The sequence below is a fragment of the Antechinus flavipes genome, chromosome 1 (genome assembly GCF_016432865.1).
Source record: "Antechinus flavipes isolate AdamAnt ecotype Samford, QLD, Australia chromosome 1, AdamAnt_v2, whole genome shotgun sequence".
NCBI classification, from domain to species: domain Eukaryota; kingdom Metazoa; phylum Chordata; class Mammalia; order Dasyuromorphia; family Dasyuridae; genus Antechinus; species Antechinus flavipes.
Window position 1 is genome coordinate 358,685,238 of NC_067398.1, and position 19,776 is coordinate 358,705,013.

Sequence of the window (19,776 nt, forward strand, 5' to 3'; positions counted from 1 at the left end):
GAAGCAATGTGAAAGAGTGAAGGACCTTGGTATAGTTTTTCCCATTTGGTTTCTCACCTCCCTGTAAGTCAGCCTTCACTCCCTAGGCTTCACATCTGAAAAAGTCCTATTACTTGAAATCATAATCCATTGGTTAGGAGTTCCTAGGTCAGGCTATGAAATGGTCTTTGACAGGAAATCCAAGGTAGCTATTTCCTAATGGCATCTGTTGTGTAGAATTAATTTCCTCATCCAGTAAATATTTCCTGAATTGTTTTCTTTATGTTGAGTAGATGCTATGCTAAAAATCATGAGACACAAATTCTTTTTCTCCTAAGAATACATAGTATAGTAATTTTAAAATTCTATAAACTTTTATTTATCATAAACTTCCATCGGTATTTGGAATTTCCTGAAGAGAAAGCATTTTCTTGCATTTTGGTATCACTTTCAAGAGTAAAGTAAAGGAGATAAAATCTAAAATACTTTACTTTCTTTCCCTCTCACACTAAAAGTTTGTTTGACTACATACACGTTCCTTCAGTTCAACTGTTTCAATAAACCTTTGTTAATTGTCTACTTTGTGCCAGGCATTGTACTAAATGCTGGGAATACAAATAAAAATAAAAGACCCTGCCCTCAATGAGTTTACAATAGAGGAAACAACATATAAATAGAGGCCAGAAAGTAAGTGTGTGTGTGTGTGTGTGTGTGTGTGTGTGTGTGTGTGTGTGAGCATTTTATTCCTTGAAGTTGAAACCAGGTAAGTCTGAATGGAGTGAGCTGAAAATTTTTGTACTCTACAAAGGAAAGCATTGGGAATAGTTGGATATTCTACAGCCTTACAATCAGAAGATAAGACTGAGGGGAAGTAGTAGTATCAATCAAGGCTTGAGTTAGCAACATGGTGGTTAAATTAGAAGCAATGAGCTGATTTCTGGGAGGGATATCTTGTTTCTTGCACTTGAGCAAAACAAATGCCAAAAAGAGCCACGCTTCAAAAAAAAATCCAGTTTTTGCCCTCTATATAGGAAGTCTTTAGGAGGAATCTGATCTTTTACTTCCCAGTCCTCCAACTGATTAAGTATCCACTATGTAAAAACACTGTAACAATGCTGAAAAAAGAATAAAAGAAAAATGAAATCATTCTTGTCATCAAAATTACTTTATTTAATCTGAAGAAATGGTAATATACAGAAAACTCTATTAACATCTTCCAATAAACTATTCTTACAGAAACCAATCTATAATTGGTAGGTGAGAAGCCCCTAATGTGAGGAGGCAGCAAACCTATTCTCTAAACACTCCCTCAGTGGTCCTGGCTTTTTATTCCCTCAATGAATGAGGCAATATATCTCTTCAGCTTTGTCTCCTAACTAGGGTGACTGTCCAGAAATAACAGTAGCAAAAGGAGCAATCCAGACATTGGGCAGTAAGAAAAATTGGGGAATGGGAAAATCAGGGAGGGATTTTTTTTTTAAAGGAGATGGCATTTTAGTTAATCCTTTAAAAAAAGAAGGATCTCAGCAGGGGTTAAGAAGGAGTATATTTTGGGTATAGGGATTGACCTGTGCAATGAATGGAGGCAAGAGAATGTAGATTCAGAGATAGAGACAGCTAGTATTCCATTTTGACTAGAAGGCAAATAGTGTGAAATCTAGTCAAGAAAAATAGTTTGGAATCTTCATTTGTAGCTGGGGGAAAGAGAGAGGCTTGAGTTGATTCCTGAAGGGTGGTAGAGAATCTTAGAGGCAGAGGCAGAAAAGGAGTGCATTCCAGGCAGAGGGAAGAGCTTGAACAAAGCTATAGAGCAAGAGATGTCTCACAGATGGAATGACATGCATGAAGGACTGTAAGTGACCATTTTGACTGTAGCATAGAGTTTTGTAAAAGAGAAGAATGTGCAATATGTCTGAAAAGCTAGGATAGTTGAGAAGTTTGGTTAAAGCATTTAACAAATTAAATAGTTTGGTTTTCATTTTGTCCTGTTGATAAGGGAAAACTGCTGAAAGATTTTGATGGCAAAAGTGATATGGTCAGCCCTTTATAAATGCAAGATAATTTAGAAATTTAAGGAGAGATTTGAGTTAAAGATAGTATTTAGAAGACTATTAGAATAGTTATGGTGAGATCCTAACTTAGGGTCTTGGAATGCATTTTGAATGGAGAGCATGGATGCAAAAGATGTTTTAGAGTTAGAATTGGCAGAATTTGGTAATTTAATGTCTTTCAGCCTTGGTTTCCTTATCGTAAAATCTGTGAAATACTTGTATAAAATACTTAAAATTCATAAGAGTATTCTGAGTAAAGTTCTTCATAATCTAAAGGTAACACAGAAATGAGAGATTTTATTTTCTTAAATACACTTTCCACCTATTGGAAAGAAACTCCTGAAATTTTACTGAAATTTTGACTAAGGAAGCTCAGCATTATTACTATAATTATTGTTTTTGTTAATGCTGTAAATCATATAACACATTCACACTTTAATCCTGTCTGAATTAATATCCTGACTTAAAATAATATCTCCTTGAATTTAAATAAGCCTTTAGTTCAACAAAACTGATACTCACAAACTGACACTCACAAAGAACAGTTAGGGGAACATTTGTGCAGAGATTAGATGAGGTTCCTGATTCTGCTGACTAAGCAGGTGTAGGCTGGGTTTCCATTGTCATACTTGTCATTTCATTTTTATAACTGAATTTATTGTCTATGAATGCTGGCTGCCTGAGGGGAAAGAACATGTTGCTTCCAAAGGTTTGGCGACAGCCTAATGAAAAGAGTATCGGGGGCAGGCATTCAGAGAATTTGGATTTCTTTTCTCAGCTTCCATATCAGCTACCCACCTTTCTATGCCTTATATTTTTCTCCTCTTGGAGAACATTTGGATGCCCTTGATTGCCCTTCACTCTTCAGATGAGAATATTAGCTTGGCAACAAAAGTACTTATTATAGTAATAATAGGCTAATATTTAGATAATGTTTTTTAATTGCCATGACTTTACATATGATCTCCAATTTTAGCTTTGCTGTATGATTGTAGTGTAGACTCTGTTATTATCCACCTTTTACAGGTTTCCAGGGGCTAAAAGACTAACTACCCAGTTAGACAGTTAATAATTGCTGAAGATAGGACCTAAACCCAGTTCTCTCCAGGTTCCCTTTCCATTTCTCCACTACTCCACCATGATTTTGTATTAGATATCCTAATGTAGAAATAAGGGTATTTGACTCAATTAAGGAAGTTGGGGACAGCTAGGTGGTGCCATAGTGTACAGAGTGATGGGCCTGCACTTGGACTCATCTTCCTGAGTTCAAATCTGGTCTCAGACCCCTACTAATTGTGTGATTTTGAGCAAGTCATTTAACCCTATTGATCTCAGTTTCCTCACCTGTAAAATGGGCTGGAAAAGGAAATTATAAACCACTCTAGTACATTATTAAGGAAACCTCAAATGGGTTCACAGAGAATCTCTCACAACTGAACAACAACAATAACTAAGGACTTGGATTATACTGCTGGCTCTGCCCCCAAACTGTCTATGTGATTTTGTTTAAACTATTTACTTTTTACTGGCCTCATTCTCCTTATTTGTAAAATGAGGAACATGACTTACTAGGTGAGATTGTTTCTGACTCCAAATCCTGTTAACCTTTTCATAGGACTTCTTAACCTGAGGTCCATGAAATTGCTTTTTATTATATTTGAATAATTGTATTTCAGTAGAATTGGGATTGACATAAAAGGTTAAGACCACTAGAACTAGCTTTACACAGTGATACATACTTAATATCTGGCTAATTTGGGAGTTCAGACATAGTGGATTGTTTTCATTCAAATGTTCTGAGCTACAACAATGCCAATGGCAGGCATGGTACTGGTAAATATTTAATATCTGATTTCTTGAAAGGAGAAAATGTTGTTCTCCTGGTTCTGATCACTTAAATCTGCATCAATTCATGTTAATTTTCCAGATATTTCTGGAAGCATCCTGTTCATCATTTCTTAAAATACAATGTATTCCAGTGCGATCACATACCATTTGTTCACTGTTCTCCAATTGATGGACATCCCTTCAATTTTCAATTTTTTGTCACCACAACAAGAGTTGCTATATGTATTTTTGTACATGTTTAGCCATTCTCCAATTGATTCCTTTAATTTTCCAATTCTTTGCCATCACAAAAAGAGTTGCCATATGTATTTTTATACACATAGGCCTTTTTCCTTTCTTTTTTAAACCTCTTTGGGATGAAAATCTAGTAGTGCTATTGCTGGATCAAAGAGTTTACACAATTTTAAAGGTTTTGGGACATAGTTTCTAATACCTCTTTAGAATATTGAATTAGTTCACAATTCCAGGTTTCCCGCATCCCCTCCAATCTTTGTCAATTTATTTTTATGTCATATTGACCAATCTGAAAGGTATGAGATGTTACCTCAGAATTGTTTTAATTTGCATTTTTTTCATATAACTAAATACAATTTTGATATCTTTGTCTGAAAACTGCCTGTTCATATCCTTTGATCATTTATCAATTGGAGAATTGCTTGTGTTATTATAAATTTGACTCAGTTCTCCATGTATTTGAGAAATTAGGTTTTTATCAGAAACATTGACTGTAAAAATTGTTTCCAAGCTTTCTGTTTTTCTTTTAATCTTGGCTACACTGGCTTTGTTTGTGCAAAACCTTTCATTTAAAGTAATCAAAATGAATGATTTTATGTCCCGTAATACTCTCTATAATCTTGTTTGGTCATAAATTCTTTTTTTATTTATATATATGACAGGTAAATTATTCCATGGTCCCCTAATTTGCTTATGATATCATCCTTTGTGTCTACATCATGTACCCATTTTAACCTTATCTTGGCGCATATGGCATGAGACATTGGTTTTTACCTAGTTTCTGCCTAATTGCTTTCCAATTCTCCTACTGTTCACCCCATCTTGTGAAATACCCCACCACGTTAGTGCTATTAAACCTGAATATTTTCCTACTGCCTCTTTTCCTTTCCAAGGCATGACCTTAAAAACAAAAATTCTGATTCTTCTCCAGAATGAATTTCCACTATTATATTTTTAACTGTTGCAGTCAGTTACAAATTTTATTTTAAAAAATCTCTTTGTAATCCTTGAGTATGGGAGCTTTTTACCCCCTCCTAGGCATTTTCTCCATTCCCTATTGCCAGCAGTAAGTGAACCTGATCGGCTATTTTACAAGAGAAGTGGTTCAGAATCAATGAGCCAACAATTCACCTTGGGAAGAAACAATACCTTGCCCCGGTCAATCTGAGCTGTCATTGCACATAGGCTTGTAACACAGAACTCCTATCCTACTGGGTCCATAATTCATTCTTTTTGAGGAGAAAAAAGTTCTATATAAATTTGTACTGACAAAGTCACACTGCCCTGGTCACTGTGTGTGTAATTGGCACTCAAGGAAAGAAACAAAAACTTGACTACAGGAGCAGTTAACATGAGCTCTCAGGGAGGTCTTTCTGAGCCAGTGGCATTTAAAAAAAAAAAAAAAAAGATTTTTTTTTGAGAGAAGAAAACTGCTGCTATTGCAAAAAAAATTTAAACTTCTGGAATGACTTCTTTCCCCTTTCCCCTCTCATAGTATTTATGATTCTTTCCTTCTCATGATATATTTTGAATTTGGGGTGTTTTCTGAAATGAAGAGCATTTATCTAAATGATGGTACAGTGTGTTAAAAACAGTGCTTGATGAAGAGTTGCTCCATCTCTCACTTTTGGCATTAATCCTATATAAGACATTAGACTTCTCTGGACCTTGGTTTCCTGGTGGCTACACTGGGGAGAATGCCATCTACCTCACATAAACCTACCTATTGGAAGGATTAATAATGAAATACTTTGTCAAATTTATAAGTATTTTATAAATGTCAACTTCTTTGTTGTTCAGTCAGTTTTTAGTTATGTCTGATTTTCCACGAGCCAGATGTTTTCTTGGTAAAGATACTGGGATGGTTTGCTATTTCCTTCTCCAGCTTATTTTATAGATGAGGAACTGAGGCAAGCAGGATTAAGTGATTTAGCCAGAGTCACACAGCTAAGTGTGAGGCAAGATTTGAACTTAAGATGATGAGTCTTCTTGTCGCCATACTCGGCACTCTATGGACTATGGCGCCATCAAGTGGCCCTGTCAACTTCTACTACTGCTATTATTATTTTCCTCAATAATTATATTTTTGAAATGCATCAGTTTCTCCATTATCTGAATGTGAATTATTCACTTTGTAAATTTTATATACCCCCTGTCTCCTCTCATCCTCCTCTTCATTCTTCCTCTGGATGTTTAATAGCAGAGCTCCTGTCCTATTGAACACATACATGTGGTCCAGAGCACTCCTGAATGCAACCTGAACCAGATTAAAATGTAACTGGGAGATATTTTTTTAAATAAAAAAAAATACAATAAAATAGAGAGAATATGAGTATATGGTTTTGTAACAATATGAGGGTCACAAAAATTTTCATATATAGTTGAGTACCCTCATTTTTATTTGAGGTTGACCTACCATTCCAAAGCCATTCAATCTGAATAATGCCCTTGATGGAATCTGCCAGATCAAGATACTTTAAGAGTCTTTTATAGTCTGGGAAAATAGTCCCTTCTTAATTAAACCTAAAATTATATTGGGCTTTTTTGATCCTGACCTATATTGAATTTATAGTTCACTAAAAACAACAAATGAATGACTCTTTAGCCACACTTTCCCCATGAGCAGTAAGGGGGTATTTTTTCCTTTCTATTTGTATTTTTTTAACATAAAGGTAGGTCTTTATGTTATCAATATTTTTATTTCACTAAGTGTTCTAACCCCTTTAATATAGTGATTATTTCTCACACTGGAGAAAGCAGGGAAGAAATTATCCTGTAGCATGCCTTAAAGGGGGCAGACTCAAACTCAACCTAGGCAGCTAGATGGCTCAGTGGATAATTCATTGAGCTTGAAAGCAGAAAGATTCATCTCCATGAGTTCAAATCTGAACTCAGGCATTAGCTGTGTGACTCTGGGTAAGTCACTTAACTGTTTGCCTCAGTTTTTTCATTTGTAAAATTATCTGGACAAGGAAATACCAAACCACTCTAGCATCTTTGCCAAGAAAATCCAAAAATGGGGTTACCAAGTGTCAAACATGATTGAAATGACCAAACAACACAGTTATCGCTGGCTGGGCTGTTACACGTATCTGTTGCTGTATATGTCATAGCCTGGTTCCCTGTATGACTTAAAAACCTGGATCACATCATGGCTGATCTCCACAATTCACAATTCACAGAATAGGACAGTGTCATGGGGAGTGGGTCTCTGTTCCTGAAACAAATGCCTATAACAAACCCTTTAGTTTCCAAATTTTAACAGCATAAAATCCCAGGAAGCACAACCATTTACATGTAATCTGTTTCTACTATCTGAGCCATAAAGCCACTTTTGTGGCTTCTCCAGAACTAATTGGATTAGTATAATGATCAATAGCTTTGGAAGTAGGTCCACACTGTTTGAAATAGTCCTCTTCCCATTGGGTAATACTGAAGAGTAATTAGAGATGGCAGGTCCTGTCGCCAAGCAACCACCACAATCCCTGTTCCTGGGCATCTTGCCCCTTCATGTATATGCAAGAGGCCCCCTTTTCATTGTGTTATTACGTAAGGAAATAACTGCCCTGTGTATTCTAGGACATCTTTCCCCTTTTGTCCTTTTCACAGCTAATGAGATTACCATACCTAATTTTTTTAAGCAATCTGATTTGGCTATAACTTTCATCCTTTCTAACTTCCTTGTAAGCATTGACTCCCTTGTCAGTCTTTAATTATATTGCTTCTGCTTAGTCATTGACATTTTTGGTGTACCTAGAACATATTATTCATGTATCTTGCTTTCTGAGTTTTCTCTTTCTATTTCTCTAAATTGATGACCAGGACAGCAGAAAATAGAAGTAGTCTCCACTACATTGAAGATGGGAAAAGGCTACAGACATGTTGTCTGTAGTAGACATGAAGGCTATGAAAATCTTGTATTTCTATCACTCAGGTTAAAGTATAAAAAAATGTGAGATGAATTCCCTCAGTACAAGCAATTTAAACTTGGTTACTTCAAGCAGATCCATGGTGGTATCTTGCAATTGAGCTTTTTTAGATATAACTGAGAAGACTTCAGATAGATGTGGTTTGCTTTTCTTTCTTATAAAATTGTACTTTAAAAAAAAAAATCAAAGCAACAGCATTATATTGAGTAAACGATTTTTCTTTTAAACCAAGGTAAAGCAAGGTTCAAGAAAACCACAAACCCTCAAACATTATTTAAAAATCTTTATCATTAAAGTGAACTGTTATCAAATTTTTATTCCATAAACTTTTGTTTTCTTATGTTATTTCAATAACAGTTTGCCTCATGTTTCATTCACTGCTGTGGCTCATCTTTTATATGCTCCAGTCTGTTTGGGATTGCATATTAACAAAAGTGTTGGTTATATTAATCAGCCCTCAAGCATATATTCTAATCAACTCTTTCTGACAAGAAGACTTTTCATTTCTTCAGGCAAATGTCTATCTTGGTCAACTATGTTCAAAGTTTTAATGTTAGATGTCATTTCGTCTGTTCTCTAGATAGGGAAACATATACATCTTCCCCACTCAATATGATTCCCTTGATGTCTGTTAATACCAGCTGCCACAAATTAAAGAAATATAAACTTCCATTTTTAGCCTTGCCATTATAAATTCTGTTAAATAAAACATAAGATTAAACAAACATTTATGTGGAATTATCTCACTTGTCTCAAAGTTCTCTGACACCTTAAATTATTAGAGGTCACTTCATCTGATGATCTCAACTACAGGATACCCAATTGAAAACCAAAGTCTAAGAATGACTTCTGAGTAGCCAAAATATTTTGTCTTATAAATTATGATTTAAGGCTCTTGTTTTACATCATCAATGAGTCTTTCAGGTCAATTGTTCAATTCAGCAAGCATTTATTAAGCACCTGCTTAATAAGGTATGTCTTATTAGAGTATTGTATCTAATATAATAATACATATTGTATTAGATATTAGGAAGAGAAAAGGACAGAAACAAAACTATCCTTATCCTCAAGGGGCTTATATTCTACTGAAGGAAGAGGGTGAGGTGAGAAGATAACATGTATCCAGATAATTAAATTAGAGACAATTTTTTAAAGGGCAAGAATACCAATAGTTGTAGAGGTATGAAGGAAGACTTGACAGATGAGGTAACACCTGCCCAACCTGAACTTTAGTTTGCGGTCTATTTTAGATACCATTCTAATGAATTTAGTTATTTAGTTTCCTAGACTGCAACAGATTAGATGAGGGACATGGGGCTGACTGCCAAAATCAATAACACTGACAGCAGCAAGAAGTGACAGCTGGTAATGAAGGAGAAGAGAGGGGACTACAAAAAACAGAGAAAACAAGTTATTAGAAGTGGAGTAGTGTCAAGTGCAGTTTCCTGAGGACTGTTGGAAAGAACTGTCCCTTGTACTTCAGCAACTCTTGAGGATGCTGCTATGTTCTAGACCTTAGAGACTACTACAATGATTGATTCAATTCACTTCAACAAATTCTTAGCATCTTATCTATGGGAGATGCTGTATGTTGTGCTGATGATACATGCATAAAAACAAAAGTCTCTGCTCTCGAGGGGTTTATGTTCTTTTGGGGAATGAGAGGCAGTGGGCACAATGTGTCAAGAGACAAAGAGAATCAGGGGGAATTAAATTAGGTGGTGCAGGGGATAGAATGCCAGGGAGACTCATCTTCCTGAATTCGAATGTGGCCTCAGATACTTACTGACTGTTTGAGAGAAGGAAATGGCAAACCACTTTAATATCTCTTCCAAGAATACCCTAAATGGGTTCATGAAGAGTTGGATATGAGTGAAAAACAACTAAACAAAAACAACATATAGTCAATGGAGTATTGGTAATTTTGTTTAATATCTAGTTCTCTGAAGAGGAAAAAAGTATTCACTGCATACTTCTAAATTTAATCTGCATTATTAACATTTTCTCCATCACTCTCATTTAAACAATTAACAAAATGATTAACAAAACCCTGATTTGTAGTATTTGTCTTTTTCTGAAGTGTAAATAAATACTCACTGAAAATTAAATAATTGGTTCTCCTGAGACATTTTGTGTGCTGATTTCAGCATTACCCTCCATATAACCCATTGAATTACATATTTTAAAAGAAACATTATAGACTATAGTAAACACAAACAAAAAACTAAAAAAAATTACAAAACACTAAAAAATATAAAATAGAATTTCTTCTGGATTCTGGAGACCTTAAAGTGCTTCATTGACATTATAAATGACATCATTGTACAGAACTTTTGGGAAGAGATTTGGTGGGTATGTGTCTGAGTCTTATTAAATAGGAAAGCACTCTAACTATATAATTATAGAAAATATATTTATATTTAAGTAAATTATTAACATAGCAAATTTATAATTTAATGATATTTAATTAATTTAGTAATATATTTAATATATTGATATATTTGATAGAGTTTGATAAATTATATATTGATATGTTAAAATGTTAAATTTAAACATGTGGAATATATTTACATTTTATGTATCTGATTTTTACATAAATATTTTATAATGAAGAGAGATATTAGGGTGGATAAATGGATGAGCAAAAGACTAAAAAAATAAGGGAGAAGATATCTCTTTCTTACATATACACACACACTCACTTTTCTCATCTCACTACAACATCATAGATTGTTGAGTTTTCCCAGGTGTCACAAACTGAACAGTACTTAAATTTTCTTTCACAGACAACAAACACTTTAGTGGAGAATGGTTTAGTTGTTTCATATTTTATAATTATATTTCAATAGAATTGATTTCCTTTGCAATTCAATGTATTTTACTTTTATGTTTTAAAACATTATTCAGAGAAAGGTTTCATAGGCTTCATCAGACTTTCAAAAGACACAAAAAAGATTGAGTCCCTCAATTAAGGGTTTAGTCATTCTAGGTTCTATAACACATCTCCCTACAGAGTCTTACCATTTAAAGCTTTTGCCCAAATGTGACCTCCTGCCTGGTTCCTTCTCCTGCTCGCTCCCTTCCCCCTCCTCCCCAGAAAAATTGCAGAGCAGGCAAAACCCATAGTAATTAAGCCAATCCCAACAAAATCTCTTTCCTTAACTAAAATACTCTGAAATTGCCCATGGGATATTCTCCCTGGGTGGGAACAGGGGTTAAAAAGTAATAGGAAAGAAGCTGGCAGCTTTCATATAAGGTTTTCCTTTTCATGTTACATTAGCAAAAGTTTGCCTCTGCAAGTCTGATTAATTGTGATCTCTGGGCCTTTCCCCTCCTGGAGGCTGCAGAAAATAAATGGCTTCAATTTGGGATGAATACATATTTATTTGCCTTTGACTTCAGAGTTGAAAATGCTGAGGCAGCTGGTGGGTGGTGGGTGGTGTGTGTGATGCAGCCTGGCTAAGTGGCTGTGGTGGGGAGCACACTAGGGAGGGCATTGCTAGGAAGGGCATCCTGGAAGAGAACTTCTAGACCTGGCAGCACCCTCAGAGTGGAAGCTTTAGTGAGTTGTTGGAGGAAGGAAATGAAATCTGCTGACATTTAGTTCTCTTTGTTCTGTACCATATTTTATACATTTTAAAGCAACTTTTTAAACTTTGGATTTCCTGACCAATACTGCATAATCCCCTTAGGAGTGCATTTTAATTAAAGTCTCCATTGGTTTACTGCTTCTATGAACTCTTGCTAAAATTCGTACTCTAAAGGAGTTCCTGGAGATAGCTTTTTGTTTGTTTTTCTATATTATTATAATTCTAGGAAGATGAGTCAATGGAAAGATGTGCAATCAAAGGACCTGAGTTAGAATGCTAGGTCTGCTTTTTATCCCCTGTGTGATATTGGGCAAGTGTAAGACACTTCTCTGAAATTCAGTTTTTCTTCTGTAAAATGGGGAGAACAAGCTAGATAATTTCTAAGATCTTTTCTATTTCTAAATCTATGATCCTTGTGATTTCATAAATAAAATTACAGGGACTAGTGTTCCACCTATTGGCTGGAGTGCTTCATGGCAAAACTTGACTAGATTTTTACTTCTTGGAGAGAGGTTTGATGGTAATATGACTTTGACCTGTTGAGTTATCCTGGTCAAGCTGTTATTTTTATTCAGGAAAACATAAGATCTTGAAATCTTCTATTAGGAATACACATCCTAGGTTGCCTAGTCTACCTTACAACCTGAATTCATGAATGAAAGTTCATTCATTCATATTCCTTTCAAATTATTATGAAGTTTCTGTATTGAAGACTTTCACAGTTGGGAAAATTTTCATAAGCAGCCAGTTTTATTTTAATATTGTTGGAATGGCTAGAAGTTTTCCATTAAATTATGCTGTATTCTTCCTCTCTTTGGCTTCTGCCCATTGGTTCTGGCCGTTCCCTTTGGCACCAAGCTGAATAAGTCTAATTTTTCTATGTGGTGACAATTCCAATATATGGAAATGTCACCTAGTCAGTCCTACTATGCCCAGCAGAGTTTTCTCTGACTTGAATATCCCTAATATAAATATAAATTTATCCTCATATTGTATGTTTCTTTATCTTCCTAGTCATTCTCCAAAACTTATAGGATTATAAAATCCAAGAAGTAGAAGGCACATCAAAGACCATGTAGTCCAAATTCCGTTAAGTTCCAGTGCCTGGCACTTAATAAATATTGGTTTCCTTTCTTCCTTCCTCTCCCCATTCCTACTTTAAGATAAAAAGATAATAGATCTATAGCTGGAAGGGGTTATTTTATAGTTGATAAAACTGTAGCCCAGAGTAAAATGACGTGTCCAGAGTCAAACAGGTTGTAATTATTAGGGATAGAACTTGTACCCAGGTTCTCTGTCTTTAAATCTAGTACACTTTATGGTTGTGCTGTGCTGCTTTCCTCCATTGTCACTTGAACCATTTTATATTTCAGATGAGCTTCATGAACTTCTAAGGTCAACAGACCCATCTCTTTGTGCTAACTTCCTAGTAACATTTAACAAATTCATATTTAACAATCTGGTCTAGTGTTTTGCCAGGAATAAATTTAATCAGATCATAGTTCTCAATTTTTTCTTTATTGAGAATTGAAAAAATTTGTTTGTCTCTGTCCCTAGAGAATCTCTTTTATTTTTCCCACAGCACTTTCAAGACCATAGACAGAAATAATGTGCACAAGTTCTGAGATATAATTCATCTGGGCTTATTGACTTGAACTCATTGGCAATTAGGAACTCTCTTCTCAGACCACCTCATTTATCTTGGATCTCAATACCCAATTAACTCCTTTCTAGTCTTAAAATCATTCTGAATAGAGGAGACAGAAACAAATTCCTCTGAGTTTTTTTTTCTCTTTCAGTTATTTATTGCTGTTGCCCCAACATCTGTAAGCAGTGATCATTTTACAGTTTTGTTCTCTTCTCTCTATATGACTTTTAAAAATCCCTTTTTATTTTTTCTTTTACCTGACTCTGTGATTTCACTGATGTAGAAGACTCCTAATGAATTAACTCCTTCCACAAATAGAGATCAGTACCTCCCTTGCAATCTACTTTCTTAGAGTATTGCCTGAGGACAATGAGAAGCTAAGGGATATGCTCAAGATCACGTCTAAGGCAGACAACTTGGCTGAAGTCTTCCTGACCTGGAAGTTTACTCTGTATCTGCTAGGTTACACTGTCTTATTTAATAATTTTTCAAAAGTCTCAGCTCAGAATGGGCTTTATCCTTCCCAATCCTCTTCTTACAAGATGTGTCCCCCTTTTAGAGATGAAGAGCATTTGGAAGGTAACTTGTGTCATTGTGCCTCATGAGCTAGAATCCAGGCGTCCAGATGTCTCATCCCCCTCTCCAACTTTCACCTTCTTTCTCCTCTGTTTTTTTCTTCCAGTACTCTGGGCTAGACTTGCCTGACATTGATTTTACTGGAGAAATCCAATTCCTTCTGGCATATAAATATCTTTGTGACATTTTAATGTAAGTTATAAATCAATCTATTGTGTTTATTTAGAAAAGAAAAAGAAAAAGCAACTGCATAGATGGAAGGAATTATGGCAGACATAATAACTTCATTGTAAAGGGAAAAACTGTCCTATCTCTCAAACTTTGGATCTCCTGGAGGTCAATTCTCTTGTAAATTATTAAAGCTATGAAATCCCGTCATTTCTCTGTGGCCTTCCTATATTATTGTAATTATAGTAGATGGCAGGGGAATTGTTACCAGATATTATCTTAGAAATAGGGAAATTATGAGCTAATTTCAGGGCATCTTGACTTAATGAGAATGTTCTTCATGGAGACGACTAATATAAACCTTTAAAAATGACAAGTGGGAGATATTGAAATCCTTTATCTGCCAGGCTGGGACAAATCCTTTCTGCACACCAATTCCCATTATCTGACCAAATTGCCACAATGCTTCTTTAATCTTTTCAGGTTTTATTAATTAAATTTTGGCTATGGACATGGCTATTTGCTATTACATCTTCAAGTGCAAGTTACATTTTGGGCATCAGGAATTAACCTTTTTTAAATTCCTCTCCTGAGAGAGGAGGCTCAGAATAAAGTAATTTATAGTTGGTCTTATATACCAGCACCTTGGAGTCCAGAGAAGAACCCCTAGTATCCCTGCCTTCTACCAGGCCCCTAGCTCAGACTCAGCTCCTGTTTTTATTAAAAGTGTGTTATTTCTCCCACATAAATACAACCTAAAGTTTTGCTTCCCTACAATTCTCTCACATCCCATTCTTTTGGAACAGTGGAGGTGAGGATGAGAATGGGAATGCAAGTGGGGTTAATTCTTGCCCAAAGTCACACAACTAGTATATTTCTGAGTTTGATTTGCACTCAGGTCCTCCTGACTGCACAACAGCTGCTCTATTCACTGAGCCATCTAGCTGTCCTCTCATGTCCCATTCTTAACTTGCATAATGTTCCCTTCTTTTTCTTTAATATCTTTCTTGAAAAGCTTCCTAAAAGTGGACTGACCCAGATAGCTTAGTTTTCCCCACAACAGCTTCAATAAAGATCTAAGAAGCTTGTCAGACCAAGCAGGGCTTGCCCGCAGGAAGCAGGAGGAACACCAGTCTACAGCTGTATGATTCTGTCCCTGGAGCTGTGCTGCAGTCACAGTGTGGTTGCAGAGTGGAAGCTGCGGCTGAGCTGAGGGCTGGGTTTTAGAGCAGGGAGTGATAGCCTCGTCAGCAGATCTGGCTCAGAGGTGGCAGAAAAGTGTATCCTTGGTAAAGAAGGAAGAGGAACAAATCAACAGCTGTGGGGCACTGACCCTAGATTGAATTCACAGATTCAACCCCCATGCTGGTTTGAGGCTGACACCCAATGGACTAGGACAGGGAACTCCAGCCAAGAGGAAGCCTAGAGTTCTGCCTTTCTGAACTTACAGTGACTTCTAGACAGCTAACAGAGACTAGGGCCACACTAGAGCTTCATCCAGGGATAAACCTGATGTCTTTCACTGAGACCCAAAATGGAGCCAGAATATTGCAAAACGCAGACAGGAAGGCAGTGAGCATACTTTATGGAAGATTAGACTGCTTGGGAATGCATTGCCAGTTTGCAGGTGCTTGGTCTGAGTCACTCCCGAGGTCCTTGAAGAATATAATGATTAGTTGTGCTTATTGTCCTTGTTCTTGAAGTAGACCAAAATGGTATCACTATGTTAGATTTAAGTTATATACAGTGGTTCGACTATGGCTGTTTTGAGAATGTTCTGCCATAGGTTGGGTACAAATAGTCCATAAACATTTGGGATAGATTCTCCATTTGGTATACCTCACATTTTGAGCTACTTTAATTTTGTTTTGCTCATAGAGCACAATACAATGTATTCCAGCAGAATCAGCTGCTTGTTTCATTCAGCATCAGTTCATGTAAATCTTGTCAGGTTTTTCTAAAATCAGCTTGTTCATCATTTTTTGTAGATCAATTAATATTCCATTACCTTCATATACTACATTCAGCCATTCCCCAAATGATAAACGTCTCCTCATTTTCTAGTTCTTTACTATCACAAAAAGAGTTGCTACAAATTTTTTTGTACATATGGATTTTTTCCCCTTCTTTATGATTTCCTTGGAATACAGTAATGGTACTGCAGAATCAAAGTATATACATAGTTTGATAGCCCTTTGGGCATAGTTCCAAATTGCTCTTCAGAAAGATTGGATCATTTCACAACTCCCACCATAAATGCATTAGTGTCCCAGTTTTTCCGCATTGCCTCCAACATTTATCATTATCGTGGCTTGTCATCTTAGTCAATCTGAGAGATATGAGGTGATATCTCAGAGTTGTTTTAATTTGCATGTCTCGAATCATAATTCCAAAGTTCTTAAGAGAGAAATTGAGAGTGTATCATTTCCTCTGCTTGTCCTGAAGAAAGGTCATCATCAAGACCCCAAGGAAGAATACAAATTAGGATCAAGTAATGCTCTAGGGTTCCCTCCACAAAAGTGCAAAATCTGATCCTAAAACAAGGTCCCAATGAAAGAATCAGGCTTCTGGGAAACAAGCATATTAATTCATTCCAGTCATTGTGGTCCAATCATTATGGAAAGCAATTTAGAATTCTGATCAAAAAGTCATTCAACTGTGTATTCCTTTTCATCCAGAAATATTTCTATGAGTCTTGTACCCCAAAGATAAATTTGTGCCAAAACATTTATAACAATTCTTTTTTGTGTGGTGGCAAAAATCTAGTAACTAAGGAAATGCCCATTCACTGGGGAGTGATTGAATGAATAAATTGTGGTATTGAAATGTATATAACACTATTGTGTTTCAAGAAATTTTGAAATGAATGGCTTCAGAGAAACTTGGAAAGATTTATATGAATTGATGCAGAGTAAAGTAAGCAGTACGAGGGAACAATTTAAACAAAACAACATTATAAAAATAATCAGCTTTGAAAAACTTAAAATCACCAATTAATGAAGTGGTTGACCATGATTTCAGAGGACCAATACATGCTACTCACCTTCTGACAGAGAAGTTATGAATTTAAAATGCAGAATGAGTCATACATTATAGACAAGGACAATGTAGACATTTATTTTACTTGAGTATACATGTTTATTACTAGAGAATTTTTTTTCTCTTAATTTGGAAATGGTTTATCAAAAAGACAAAATAAATGGCTTTTTAATTGAAAAAATAAAATAGAAATAAGTTGCTTAAAGTTTTCCATCCTCGACAAAACTTTATTGAATATTTGATGGCTCTAAAATTTGAACTTTGTTTTCAAAGTTACTTCCATCCCAGTTTGTCATTGGTTATCTTTTTATGTACATTTTAATAACATATATTTAATTAGTATGGAAATAGTAACTAGAAAAGGGAATAGGAAATTCTTTTCTATGCCAGGCTACTTTGCTATACTTCTGTAGTGTTTCACATTTTCAGAACACTCACACCTATTGTCTAATTTGATCTTTGTAATAACTCTGAAGTAGTTGAGGGAGGTGGTAACGTTTTTATAGGCGGCAGAAATTAAATGCAATGAACTCATTTGTTTAAAATCATAGAGAAGGTCAGTGGCAGAACTAAGCACAGAGCCCACATTTCTTGGTTTCTTTCCTAGTGGTCTTTCCATTAGGTCATTCTCATTTTCTCTCCCATATTAATTAAAATGTGACCAGTACTTTTTCCCCAGAAAAAGATCAGTATCCAGCTATGTTAAGCTAATCAAAGCCACTGCCAACATGACAAGTAAACATGCCTCACTGAATTCCATTTGATATATAATACCATTCAGGTTACTAACAACAGCAACAATGAAGCAACAACATTTGTACAGGACCTTCAAGTCTGCAAAGTGCTTTCCTCACAATATGGATTCCGGGCATCTGGTCAGATTTCAGTCTAGACTGTAAGAGTTCTCTTCAATAAAATCAAGAATTTACTTGGTGCCAAGAACTCTCATGGTCCAGGGACAAAAACATAGTGAGATTTGGAGGTAGAAACTACCAGGAAGATCATATATATCTTCTATCTATCTATCTATCTATGATCTATCTATATATGAAAGGGACTACATCTGGTCTAATCCCCTTATTTTACAGATGAGGGGTTTAAGTGCCAGGAAGGCTAACTTGACCAAAGTCACAAATTTGGGGCAAAATTTGAACCCAGGTCATCTTATTCCAGAAGCAGTGATTTTTTAAAAATTTATACATTCAAGCTTTTTGTTATTTGAGGATTTCATGAAGTAGGAGGGTAGGTGCAGTGAGCCATATAAAGAATCAAGAAGATGTGGTTTGAAATCTCACCCAAGACTTACACAGCTGCATGATTTTGATCACAGATTACCTTTCTGAGGTTCATCTATAAAACAGAGGCTTGCACTATCTGATCTGTGAGATCCTTTCCATTTTCCAACTCATTACTATATGTGCTCTTTTATTATCTCCTCCCCACAATTTAACTGGTAGTGCCTTTTACAGTTCTAGCACTGATCCTCTTTTCTATAGATATTCTCTACCTTGAAAATGTTTCCTACTCCTTCAATTTCAGATTTTAGTATCGTGTGGTCTTTCAGTCTGATTTTAGCTTTTTTCTAACTCCAGGCAGCTAGGTGTTTCACTGGCCTGAGACTGAATACCTGTGTGACTTGGAGCAACACACTTAATTTCTGTCTTTAAAAATAGTGATAGTAACAGCATCTTCTTCATAGGGTTGTTGTGATGGTCAAATGTATTTGTAATGAGCTTATTATATTATATTATATTATATATGTAATATATATATCATATAATAATAAGCTTAATATAATAAGGACATACTAAGGACATAGTAAGCAGTTAATAATTACTTTTTTTCTTCTTTTTTCCATCTCCATGTACTCTGCTTTCCCGATAAATTGGATTACTAGTTGTTTCCAAAGACCTTAGAACACTCTTTTATCTTCTTACAGCCATGTAGACCAGCATCTCATATAACCAGAACTGTAAAGTTTACACCTTCTTAAGAATACTACTTTTATCCCTCTCCCTCATACCTCAAATTTCTTCCATTGATATGAAAACTATAATTTCCAATATTCCCAAGTTAGGCTTAAATCCTCATCCCATTCCAGTCAGTATTATGGTATACTATTATATTCTCTTGCTTCTTTCAAGATTAAGCTTGAATTCCTCTGTTAATCCATATATTCTATATATATTTTATATGTACATAATTGTTCACATATTGTCTTTCCCATAAAACTATGAGATCCTTGACAATAAAGACTATTATTTTCCTTTTTTCTTTTTTTTGGTATAGCACAATACAATTTCTAGCACATAGTAAGTACTTAATAAATGCTTAATGACTGCCTTAAAAGACTAGATACTTAAGAATAACAGTATTGCTGCTCAGGGCAAAGAGCACTGACTTTGAAGTCAGGGGACTTAGGTTCACATATTACCTTGATACTTATTATTTGTGAGTTTGAGGTTTTTACTTAGCCTTTCTTCTTCCTTCTCTTGTCCTCATGAGAGAGGCAGATTAGATGATCTCTGATTTTTTTTTTGCCAAACTAGATCTAAGATTTTATGAATGTCAAATTATTTCCAGAACAAAAGAGTTGACTGACACAGTGTACTATGCCTGGTCATTCCAAATCTGGAATAATGTGTCCATTTTAGAAAGGATATTGAGACGTGAGAATTATTAGAAGAGGATGGCCAGGATTTGAGTCCAAAAAA

At 35.5% G+C, this 19,776-nt stretch overlaps 1 protein-coding gene across 1 annotated transcript in view; it reads left to right on the forward strand.

The window, feature by feature from the left end:
- MYO5B (myosin VB) overlaps positions 1–19,776 on the forward strand; it is a 518,558-nt gene that overhangs the window by 305,219 nt on the left and 193,563 nt on the right. The window lies entirely within an intron of this gene.